We start from the raw sequence: 12,879 nt of genomic DNA, 5'->3' as shown, positions 1-12,879 counted from the left end.
CATTTTTTGTCCATTTATCATATACCTTTCTCCACCTATTTATGGTAACAAAATTCATTTTGGTGGTTGAACAACCATATTGTTCCAGAACCTTTACCACAAATGTGCCATTAGTAAGTCTATTCAATTTCACATATAGCATGGCCACCATCAGTTCAATACGGCTATTCACACTTATCAGTCCACATTGCAGCAGTATATATTAGTTTGAAAGGTTTTCTGGCATCCTCAACAGTATCCTCAGCACTTTTGCTTCAAATGCTTTCAGCTCTTTTTTAAGACAACTTCCCCATAATTGTGCACCATATAGTAAGCAAGATACAATTTTGGCAGAATATAGTGTGGCAACAGTGTTCGCAGAGATGTTTCCTTGGTTACCGATAAATTTGCTCAGCGCCATGGTGGCTATCATACATTTACGCTTTGTTTCACACCAGTGTTTTTTCCAGCTGAGCTTATTATCTATAACCACGCCCAGATATTTATATTCTTTCAAAACCTCAAGCTGTCTCGCTTCAATCATCCATTTTGTCTTTTGGTTTCTAATCAGATGTTTGGAGTCAAACTTCTTTAATTTTGTTTTTTCAATGTTAACAACCAAATCATTCTCTTTTGCAAACTTTACCGATTCATCTAATTTTACTTAGAGGCCCTTGGGTGTATACTCAATCAAGAGAAGGCCATCAGCGTAGCCAAGCCAACCAAGCTTAACTGCCTATCTTGATATCAAATGTCTGACTATTACTAACCTCATTTAAAAAGTCTGCCAAGTACAGGTTGAATAGGATGTCTGCTAGGGTGCAGCCTTATTTAACTCCATGTATAGTGGGTATGGCTTCTGATAGTCTCCCTTCTAAGTCAAGACGGACACAAACCGACGTATCGGTATAGAGCAGTTGTATCATATACAATAACGCAGGTGGTATTCCCCAGTTTTTGAGCTTGGCCCATAGTTTGCTTCGTGTGATAGTATCAGATGCTGCTGAAAAGTCTATAAATCCAACATATACAGACAGCCCACGAACCTTACACGAATATTCTATGGTAGTTACTAAATTTACAATATTATGTGTTGTTGATGATCCCGCTCTAAAACCAGATTGATTGTCAGGCAGAACTCCACATTTGGTAATCCATTGATTTAAATCATTTAACAGAATCTTAGCAAATATTTTAGCTGGAATATCTAGCATAGCCAACCTCCTGTAGTTAGCAGGGTCTTTACGTGGGCCTTTCTTTCTTCCATGACTCTGGCAGCTTGCCTAGTCTTCCAATCCACTGAAATATAATAAGTAGTACCCTGGCCCATAGTTCTGGGGCCGGCTGTAGCAGGGCATTACAGGTGCTATCTGGTCCTGCTGCTCTTGACTTGGGCAGTTTTCTTATTATGTTTACCAATGAAGTTACAGTCGTTGTACATTTCCACATCATAGCATCCTTCACATTTCCATTTTCTTCGCTTATTATCATTCCCAAAGTGCTTTTAACATGGATGACCCCTCCACTTTCTGGCACACAGTTAATTGGGAGAGTAGTTTCTTTTTTACAGTTTATAATATCCCACATTTCTTTACTGTTTACGATTTCCTGCCTCATTTACCTCTATATCTCTGTTCCTTTGGTATTCATTAATGTCTACATGTTTATCTATAAGACAGAGATAGAGAGGCAAATGATCGCTTTCTTCCCTACACCCAACTGCCATAACAAATGCTAACATTCTTGCTCTATTATTTACAATCATATAGTCAATAGTCTTCATACTATTTCCACATATACAAGTAGGTTGTAGTTCAGTGTCTCCTAGGGTGTTACCATTCAAGATAAATAGCTGAAATGTGTTAAGTAGGGAGATCCATTCTTTATCTTCCCTTTTCAGAGGATCTATGTTGACTGGTTCGGACGTAGATTCAGCATTGATATATTCAGACTCAAACTTAAGTTTAGTATTTAAGTGTCCAACTATAATAACTGGTAGTTTGTTTCCAAATTGTACTAGTACTTTAGTTAGTGTAGCTATATTCTCCCTATCATGTTTTCCCCCGGGCGGTTTATATACATTTACTAAAATAAATGTGTCTATTGTTGGCAGGGTACATATCACAGTTACCACTAAAATCATCTTGGTAGATTCTTCATGTTTCATCCCGCTCCACGGTGATTTAATAGAGATCATTAATCCTCCCTTCGGACACCCTCTAATACCTTGAGTTGCAGGGCTGACATGATTTCTACGTCCATCTATTTCACAATCAGTTACTAGCCACGTTTCCTGGAGGGCCACTATTCTGAATCTGGCAATATTCGCAAGCAATCCGTCTTCACTAGTACAGTGTGTATTTCCTCGAGTATTCCAGGATACTATTACCTCCAGATCATCAGGAGCAAGTTTCAAAGTGGGGTTTGAAAGCAATAGGGAGCCATTGCCAATAGCCATCAGGGATCTCTATATCAGTCGGTTTTTGCACAACCCCCCTGGAGTAGAAGTATTGTTGCTGTGTCCCCCCAGATACCATATCGGCTTACATTTTTGATTAAAAGGAGTCACTGCACTCCCTTTTTGAAGAGCCTCATGCCCCCGTGGACATTTTGAAGACCACTAAGCAGAGGTGCAACTCTGGGAAACTGCCAGCATTCAGAAAAGTATCTAGAGAGTAGACTGTGATAGATGGTACGATATTCCATTGGGTAAAGCTTATTCCTCCGTCCAACGTTTGGAGAAAAGAAACACGTGGTTGTTGGCCAACAATGTCAAATTTACCCCATGAAAAAGAAGAGACCATTTTGAGAGAAATCCTGGTAGCCCTGTATGGATAAAGAGACTGTGTTTAAGCATAGTTAGTGTATGGTGTTTGTCAACAGTGACCCTGTGATAAAACCCAGGCTAATCCTAAAGTGCCTGTAGAGTACTCAGCTGAACCGTGGCTGAGATTGGTTATCAATGTTATGGACCCATTAAAAGGTAACTAAGCACACCATTGAATTGCTTTCATATATTTTTACTTTAATATTTGTATATAGTTCACCTAATGACCCAGAGGCTTATGGGCGTGGACCGCAAGTAACATGTAATGCACACAATGGAGCTTCCAAAAGAACAGAATAACAGAGCTGACCATGGAGTAAACAGTCCCCTCAACCTCACCTAAATAGCCAGGTCCAATGTTCCCTCTAAGCTGTGCACATGTGCGATTGCCCAGCTTCTTTCTGGGTGCCGCTCAGAAGAATTTCTGCAGCACACACGATAATTCTCACCTATTCAAAAAGTGTTAATAAGGCACAAGCCACAGCAATTACCTGAAATGTTCTCTCTCTTAAAATAAGCAACTAGTCTTCATATTCTGCTCATTTGCATTTGTAAGGGTGACCGTAAACACCTAAAATCCCTAAGAGCAAAATACACACACAAGAGGTTAAAAACTAATATTAAAAACTGGCTCCATGAACAGAAGAATCCAACCAAGATCTGTCTGCACACATTAACCAAATAATGTTCCCTCCCCACCCATGATTCCTAAACTTGACTGCAACACGTTCACCTTATGACTCTAACTTCTGCCCCAGAACACAGTAAGATACTAATGTACAACCTTGATGCTTCATTTCTTGGCTCTGCAAAAGGTTAGCAGACATCTAGCTACATCCACTTGTTTTACTTTTGTTGTAATATAATCAACGTTCACGCGCCAGAATTTCTGTTACTCATTGTGCCTTACCAGAAGCGTCACCCACAATATATAAATTGAACTACCAGCTCAAATGTCACATACTGACTGTAAGTAAGCCGGCTGCTCGGATGCGTAACCTTATTTCATACTTCCTCTTCTTTGTACATATGTCACACAAGTGCTTTGAAGCGACCCCCTTCCAAGTTAACGCATTATTAAACTCAAATATTAATTTGCTCTTTAAGGATTTTGAGAAGACAAATGTGATGCTCAGCATCTCCTACTTTAGCATTCCTATCATTACCCTATAAGTGGAGAGCAACATTGCAATATAATTTACTTTGCCGACAAGGGATAATGGGTATGGACTATGTTTTTTTGTTTGTTTGTTTGTTTATTTGGTATAGCGCAGAACCAAACCCGAAGGGGTAGCTGGGCGCAAACAGTACAAGATTGCTTAAGAACTTAGTTACAGGAGAAATACACGTTATGCAGTTCGCAATTAAATCAAGAAAAGTGCAGTTTATACAGTTCACGTTAGATCAACGAAATAAAGAAATGCGGAACTACGGTTCAGTCTAGTTGATCGGATGTCATTCAGCTGGTTGCAGGCATCTAGTGTCTATGTGGGAGGGGGAGGTCGAGCTAAGTGTCATTGGCACGGATCCAAGTGAGGACTTTTTCGCCTGAAACTAGAGTAAGGTTGGTCCATTCTGAGATCCAAGGGGAGTTTGTTCCAAGTTTGCGCAGCTATGATTGGGAAACTAGAGCCGGCGGCTGTACTCTTTTTGAATCTAGGCACCACTAAGGTGAAGGCGTTGGTCAGTCTAGTGGGACGGTGAGAGGTTCTCTTGTGGATTCTGTTGGCCAGATAAGGGGGGGCAATGTTGTTGAGACATTTGGATGTGAGGGAGAGTATTTTGAGGGTGATCCTGTCTTTGATTTTTAGCCAATGGATATTTTTCCTAAAGGTGGAGATGTGGGCTCTGTTAGGAATATTTAAAGCTACTCTGATAGCGTTATTTTGGAGAGTTTGTAGTTTGTCAAGGATATACTTGTTAGAGCCTGCATAAAGGGCATTGCAGTAATCCAGCTTGGATATGAGGAGAGCATTGGCTAATGTGATGCAGCTGGTCTCAGTTAGAAAAGGTCTGCATGCTCGGATCAATTTACAAGTATATGCCGTGGAGGATGCTAGCGAGTTCGTTTGCTTTTTGAAGGTGAGCGCTGAATCAAGATAGACCCCAAGGGTTTTGACTGCAGGCATCACTTTAATGACATTATTGTCAATGTTGAATGAGGCATAGTTAGGGTCAAGTTTTTTGATAGCCAACGCTGAGCCAGTGATTAGTAGCTCCGTCTTGTCGTCGTTCAGGCAGAGGCCATGGGATGCCATCCAAGCCTGAATGAGGAGATATATCTTATTTACTAAGTCCGTGTCTTCCAAGAAGTTACCCGAAAGGGGGATTAGAATCTGAGTGTCATCTGCGTAATTAGTGTAGACAACACCCAGTCTGTCCAACTTATCAAACAGGGGCTTAGTAAAGATGTTATACATCGTCGGAGAAACACATGATCCTTGGGGAACACCGCATGAAACTTGTATGGGATCAGCGGCTGCTGAGGGTGAGAAGACTCTCATTGTCCGGTTTGCAAGGAAGGATTGTACCCAGGTTATGGCATCACTTGAGAAATGAGCGGCCGAACTTAGGTGATTGCATAAGACTGCATGATCTACCAAGTCGAAGGCCGCGGATAGGTCAAGGAGGAGTAGCATCGCTGTTTTACCATTGTCCTTCAACTCGTCAATTTGGGTCTTGAGGTCAATCAAGGCTGTTTCAGTGCCATGAAGGGGACGGAAGCCAGATTGCCGTGATCCTAGTAAATTGTTAGTTTCTAAGTAGTCCTGGATTTGCAGGTATGCTACTCTGTCTATGATTTTAAGTAAGAAAGGGACAGTAGTGATGGGTCTGTAGTTAGTTGGTATAGCAGGGTCAAGTGTTTGTTTTTTTAGCAAGGGAAGCACCCAGGATTGTTTGAGGTTGTTCGGTACTAGATTAGACTTTAAGGATGCATTAATGATTTTTGAAATGAAGGGTGCAAGGTCTCGAGCTGCATCTTTTATAATTTGGGCCGGACAGCTGTCACCTTTACAGTTGGAGGATTTTAGAGATAGTATGATTTTTTCTGTCTCCAATATGGATATCTTTCTGAAGCTAAATAGGTGGGGGGTGTTAGATTGGTTTGGGAGGAGCTGAGGTTGCAATATGGGTTCTGTTGGCAGGAGCAAGGAGGCTTTTTTGTTAGCAATTTTAGATTGGAGCGAGCTAATTTTATCCGCCAGGGCATTTTGTATATTAGTGCACCAGGACTTGTTTTTGGGAATGTTGTCAGGTGGGGTTATGGGTGATTCCATTTCACGGAGGATGGAAAATAGCTCCTTGGTGTCTGATTTGAGATTCTGTCATTGAAGGTATTTCTTTTAGTGTTTATGATTTCCTTTTTATACTGTTTGGCGAGGGTGGCTAATTTGGTTTTGTTCTCCTCGGTAGGTGAGTGTTGCCAGATAGACTGCAACTTTCTTTTTTGGATTCTAAGGTCTTTCAGGTGTGGCGTGAACCAGTTGTTAAGGTGACAGAGTTGTTTGCTTTTGCGCAGCTTGGTGGGGGCAATCGAGTCAAGTGCCTTGAGCATAGAGCTGTTGTAAGCTTCTACCAGCGACGTAGGGTCTGTAATGTTGTCTAAGTTATTAAGAGTAGGGAGAAGGTAGGGTAGGAGTTGTTCTGATGTGATGTCTTTTTTACTTCTGGTGGGAAGTGGCGGGGCCATGAGTATAGGTTTGGGCCGGATAAGGTCTAGTGAGGCATTGAATACAATTAAGTGGTGGTCAGTCCAGGATTGTGGTATTATATTGGTAATACTGATGTTACAGTTCTGATCAGCAACCCAGTCTAAGGTTCTGCCTTTGGCATGAGTAGGAGAGGAGACTTTTTGAGATAGGGCGTAGTCATTCAGGAGTGAGGCGACAGATAGGGCATGTTTGTCGTTGCTGTCATTAAAGCCCAGGTTAAAGTCTCCCAGTAATAGTATTTGAGCGTGGTCTTTAGTATTGTTGGTTATAATGCTGGTTATGTCGTCTTCAAAGGTTCCCAGTGGTCCAGGTGGTCTGTAGATAACATGCAAGGTGAGAGTCCGGTTACAAGAGAGGTGCAATTTGGCAGTAAGGAGTTCACAAGATGAGAATATCAGGGTAGTAGCTAGTTTGATAGGTAAGGTAGCTTTGTGAATGATGGCTAGGCCGCCACCTTTAGTGTTAGGTCTATCGACTCTTAGTAGTTGGTAGCCGTCAGGTATAGCTAGCATGATGGCAGGGCCAGCTGCATCATGGAGCCATGTTTCGGTTATGACTAATAGGTCTAAGTTTTCATTGGTTAAGGTGTCCGAGATCTCGGTAGCATGGGCGACCATGGATCTTGCATTAATGAGAGATCCAATTATTGATAGGGTACTATTTGGTTGAGTCGAGGAGGGTTGTTTATTTTTGGTAGGGGCATCTCTTTGTATCAGTGGCTGATTAGTAGTTGTAGGAGCAGGGCGAGGGGTGGTGGGTTTGGGGTATTGCGAACGTTTGTTTGCTAGATCGATATAGCCTCTGTGATTGTGGTAGGAAGATGGTTCATGAAGACAGGACAGTGTTGCCCTCAGTCTCGTGTTTCTGTCCTTAGCAGGGTGTGAGTCCGCAGTTGCAAATGCCATGGTGGTAAGGAGGCTCAAAGCAATGTGTAGAGATTGGTAATAGGTGATTATCATTCTGGAGGTGGGCAGGGATGCGAGGGTGGGCAAGTTCAGGTTCAAGCTATGGGCGTGGACTAGGTTACATGCAAAGGCGTGTAGTTAGTGGTTCGGTGCCAGAGAGGTCTGAGCAGTCTGTAAAGAGACCTGTATATTGGCTGTTAGGTGATCTAGGCGAGAACCAGGCTAGGTTCTATGTGGGCAAAGCAGTGGCAAACTAGGCAAGTGTAGAAGACTAGCTATGCCTGGAATTACTTGTCCATAGTATCAGGGCACTGGATATTCTGACGGGAGAATGCTTGTCACCCAATCTGCATCGTTTCCAAGTGTTCAGAGTTCCCTTGGGCACAGATTTCACTTCACACATTATATGGTAACTCGGTGCTATACAAAAACGGTTTCAATGAGCACTTGTGTAATTCTACACAATGATATAAGGGTGGGATATGTTGCAAACAATCTTGTTTGCCCTGCAAAAGAATTGTATACATGCAGAGTTATGACATTCTTAAAAATTCACATTATATCTTGAGGCATTAAATATGCCTTGCTTGCAAAGTATTGTGGGTCTACACATTTCCCAGTGGTTGTTTACTGCTACAATCCCTCACTTTTTACAGTGCTTCTCAACTAGTATTGGAGGCTAGTGAGGCTAGTGCAGGGGCCGGGGAAGGGTATGGGTGGAACAGCACAGGTCATCACTCCTTGCGTGTGATAAACAAAGCAGCACATTTCAAAAAAACAAAGCAGATGTTTCGGCAATACACTGAAGGAAATGTGTTGTTTGTTTGCTAAAGAACAGGAAATTCTAGTACCCTTCTAGATTTTCCTATGTGATATTCCACATTTGAATGACCAAACACAGAAAGACTGTTTTTATCCGGCCTTTTTTGTGTTGGCTTTAAAATGCCAAAATACTGTCCCTGCAAGTTGATCCCTTCCCTTCCCCCACCATTTCCCGCTGGTTGTCTTGCTAATCAGGGGTTTTAACCCCACAAATACTCCATTTCACCACCCACCACCCCCTTCCCAGCATAGCACACACTTACTCCCCACACATACGTACACAGACACACACACACAGACAGACAGACACTCACCTGACCTGACACTCCTGCAATGCCTCCTCTTGGTCTCACCATGCATGTCAGCCCCTGCATGCACTTGTGTGTGGCAGGGGTGTGACAGTTCGATTTAGAAAGACGGCTCTGTGTGGTCACAGAGCCGTCTTTCTAAATCAATCTTTTTTTTTCTCGGTAAAGAGAAAATAATTTTTTCACTTAACACATCTAGATAACAGCACCTTCTTTTTCTTTCCATGGTCAGGTGCTGAGGGCCTTTCAATATAACTATGTGTTCTGTGTTTATCATCTCTATCATCTCCCTGCATCTTATTTAACTGATAACAAATTACAGAAGAGGGATCCATAGTTACAGAAGAAGGCACTCAATCAGTTGTATCTCTGATGAATTGATGCAGTTGTATCTCTGATGAATTGATGCTATCAACTTAAAAGGCACATATATGTGATTTCCTTCAACAGAGCTCTATAATAAACCTCAGTAAGGCTCTTGTTTACATTTGATCTAGGCTGTTGTGCATAAGTATGCACAAAACTCATGACTTTATTATGTGCCCTGTAGTTTCACTCCCTATGTCAGGGTTAGAAGCAGGGCTCTAATCAGATTTTGCTTTCTACCTGGAGTCAAATGATTTTTGAGGGAGTAAAAAAGTAATTAGCTTTGCCGATAGGGATCCTTTCTGTGCATACAAAAGATGTTCTTTCCCCTTAAAATTCCTCTTGAGATCAGGCATTAATATTATTAGAGTTCCTTGTGGTCACTAATTCAATAAAATATCAGTGGAGATTTGTGGGTTGAAGCAATGATATGTGTAGTATCTTGGGTGGCAGGGATTATCAGGTAGTAAGCAGGAACCAATCCAGAGCCAGATATGTACAAAAGGTAAGCTTGCTTTATTGTTCCAGTTACAAGGGGGAAGTGAGTAAGGAGAGAAGGTAACAAGCTTCTACTCCCTCAGGCTCTCTATCTCTTTCCCCACCAACTGTCATCCCTGGAACCTAGGTGCCACCTAGGTTCTAGAACCCTCACCACATTCCAACCTCCAACCCACTTACACACAGGTCATCCTGCCAGGTACTAGGCCACTACAATATGTTCATTGTTTCTCGTTTTTGTTAGGCACATTTATTTAGGGAGTAAAAATGGATGGTGCATATGTCTCTTAGCTCTAAGGCTGGCATTATCACTACCTACAAAACAGCGTAATGTGGATAGTAGGCAGAGGCACAGGAATTTTGGATCATCATATTCTGAGGTGCAGTTATTTTGATGCTATAATCATCCTTACACATTATTAGGAGCATGTTCTCCTGGCCCTTGAATGACTTCATTAAAGTGGCACTTGAACTGCAATTAGCATGTTTTTTGACACATTAATTTTGCCATTAATCCATCGGCAAATTTTTTCTTTCTGAAGTTCTTGACAGCCAGATCAGTTACGACACAAGATGTTTGTGTTTTGGAATACACGTGACATGAGTGATTTCCCAGTGGCATAAAACAAATATTTCTCTGCATACAAGTACATTTGCAAGGTACTTTGGCAGATGTTAAAGTCTAGGACTGGTTGATGAGTTTTCTGTATAATCACAAATGACATATTTTATTTAAGCCTATATGTTTGGAAAAAGTGTTTTAAGATTAGTAAAGAATTGCAATGGCTGGGAAGAAGACATTCCTTTCCAAACTCTTCTGCGACAGTAGGTCACTAAGTATGCATGCTCACAAAGTGGCTTACCTCATTAGTCAGTTGCGCACATAAAAAATAATGTGTGCACAACAGCCAACCAGTTCCGCACATAGAAGAAAATAATTAGAGGGAACATTGGCCAGGTCTTCAATGTTTACCTAAATATTGAGGTGTAACTAATTGCCCTAAGATCAGGTGGGGTGGCGTTCCAAGCTCCCAGATTAGCAAAGAGGAATGCACATTTCTTCACCTGCATTAATTTCACATACAGGTATCCTAAGCTGTTTTAGGGTGTTAGATCTAAGCATCCTAGCGCTGTCATTATTAACCCATGCTTCACTAAGGTATGCAGGACTTACCTGGGTCAGACATATAGGAGGAGGCAAAATTGAATTCTGGCCTCAATTGGAAGCCAGTGCAGACTATGTTTGCACAATTTGCAATGTGGCACTGTCCGACCTAGCAATGCCCACGAGCAGGTTACTGCAAAAGTCAATTTTTGACCATATGATAGCTCTGGCTAATGTCTCACAACCAGTTTGGGAAATATAGGGACAAATCTGCGCTAAATGTTTAATGTGATAGGCAGTAGACAAGATTAGGCTGCCAACATTGGCCCGCATATTCAAATCTGTATCCAAATCGACTCCCAACATCTTCACTTCATCTTTAATTTTAATATCACTGCCTGCTACTACAAAATGAGTATATTCCATGCCCATCATCCGTAGTTTGGCCTCTGTGCTTATCATCATCAGTTCAGTCTCTTCATTTAGAGCCAGGACGTTACATACCATCCAGGTATGAATAACACAGTATATTCTGTTCATCCTCTCAGTGATGGCCAGACAGTGGGATGACACACTGTGTGTCATCCGCATAGTTCATGAAGCCAATTTTATTTTCTTCCAGGAGGTCGAAGAAGGGAACTGCAAACATATTATAAAGGGAGGGGGACAAACAGGCCCCTTGTGGCACCCCATGGTCCAGGAGCGACGAATCAGCCTCTGCATCCTTACTGCACACTCTACACCAGCGGTTGTTCAAAAAGAAGCTAATCCACAGGACAGCATTGTCCTATAAACCCGCCATATCCTTTAACCTGGTGACCAGCAGCCTGTGGTACACCAGGTCAAAAACCACAGATAAACCAAGGAGCATGATCATAGCAGTTCGCCCTCTATCTGTGATCTGAAGCAGTCTGGACGTCAGGTCGAGCAAGGCCGTTTCTATCCCATGCCCCTGCCTGAACCCAGATTACTATTTGTTAAGGATCCCATGGTCCTTCAGATGTGTCAAGACCTGCTCATATGCAACCCGGTCCAAGATATTTAGCAAAAACATAGGGGGTCATTACGAACCAGGCGGTAAGTACACCAACTTTACCACCATGGTGTAAACTACGTTTACACCATGGTGGATGGCGGATTTACCGCCCCATTCCAAGGTGAGTGGGGCGGTAAATCCCCATTTCCCATTTACCCTTCCCCATTCCCATTTTTGCCCCATAGGGCATAATGGGAGTGGGGAAGGCGCTATTTACGGCACCATAAATTACGGTGCCGTAATTAGCACCAAGGCGGTTTAGCGCCATGGATTTTAACGGCTGCTAAAAGCAGCCGTTAAAATTGGAATCAGGCGTTAAGGGTTAACGACGGCATTAACCCTTAACGCCTGAGTTGTAATGAGGGCCATAGTGTTTGTGATCAGCCGGTAGTTAGTTGGTATCTCCGGGCATAAACCTGGATATTTTAGCAGCAGGGTAATCCATGCTTTTTTCAAATTTATCGGAACATATTTCTGCCTAAAAGAAGCATTAACGAATTTGCAGAGAATACCAATCAATGTGGCAGAACATGCTTTAGTAACCATGGGAGGACAGACATCCCCTTTGCAGTTAGTTGGTTTAAGCTTTCCAATGATTACGGCGAATTCATCCTCTGACATAAATTTGAAATTAAATTGACTATGTAGTCTCATGGAAGTACAAACATCTACATCGGATATCAAAATATAGCTCCTTTGTTGGTCATCTGACTGATCTCTATGATGTATTTAATACCCTTCAGCTCTCATAACATGGCTTCCTGAATGGAGGTGCACCAGGCCACATCTTTCACAATGGTGTCTCCTTCATTGGAACATGGGCACACAGTGTATTGGAGGAAAACCAGGACATAAGAGTGCTTGGGTTGTAAAAGGTATATTAAGTGGATAGCACCAAATATCAAATATCAAAGCAGATGCTGGCTGCTGCGCCCATGTGGGTCTAGTAGGTACCTCCACCCTACTACAATGAAACAAAAAGGGACAGTGGGCCCACACAAAAGGTGCGCTGCTGGCTGGGTACATTTCAATAGGTACTAGAATTAAACCATGATATACAAAGACCAATTCAGCGGTAATGAACTTTGTACATGGAGATTTTAATGGGTTATATCAGATCTGCCGACACGTGATTCAACCCTGCCTGGGTCTTTCTCTAGGCAAAACTTTGAAATAAATAACCAGAACATAAGGTTATGCCATAAAATAGGGCCAACCAAATCCACATGAAAATAAATGAACCAATTAGAAAAAGGCATACAAACCAAAAATATAGCAAACAAACAAAAGTATGTATAATCCAATGCATAAAAGTCATAC

At 42.0% G+C, this 12,879-nt stretch overlaps 1 protein-coding gene across 1 annotated transcript in view; it reads right to left on the bottom strand.

Moving 5' to 3' along the window:
- TACR3 (tachykinin receptor 3) overlaps window positions 1-12,879 on the bottom strand; it is a 1,544,685-nt gene that overhangs the window by 57,918 nt on the left and 1,473,888 nt on the right. The window lies entirely within an intron of this gene.

Source organism: Ambystoma mexicanum, chromosome 6q (assembly GCF_040938575.1).
Source record: "Ambystoma mexicanum isolate Mex_15411 chromosome 6q, UKY_AmexF1_1, whole genome shotgun sequence".
NCBI lineage: Eukaryota > Metazoa > Chordata > Amphibia > Caudata > Ambystomatidae > Ambystoma > Ambystoma mexicanum.
This window is presented reverse-complemented; position numbering and strand designations above follow the sequence as displayed.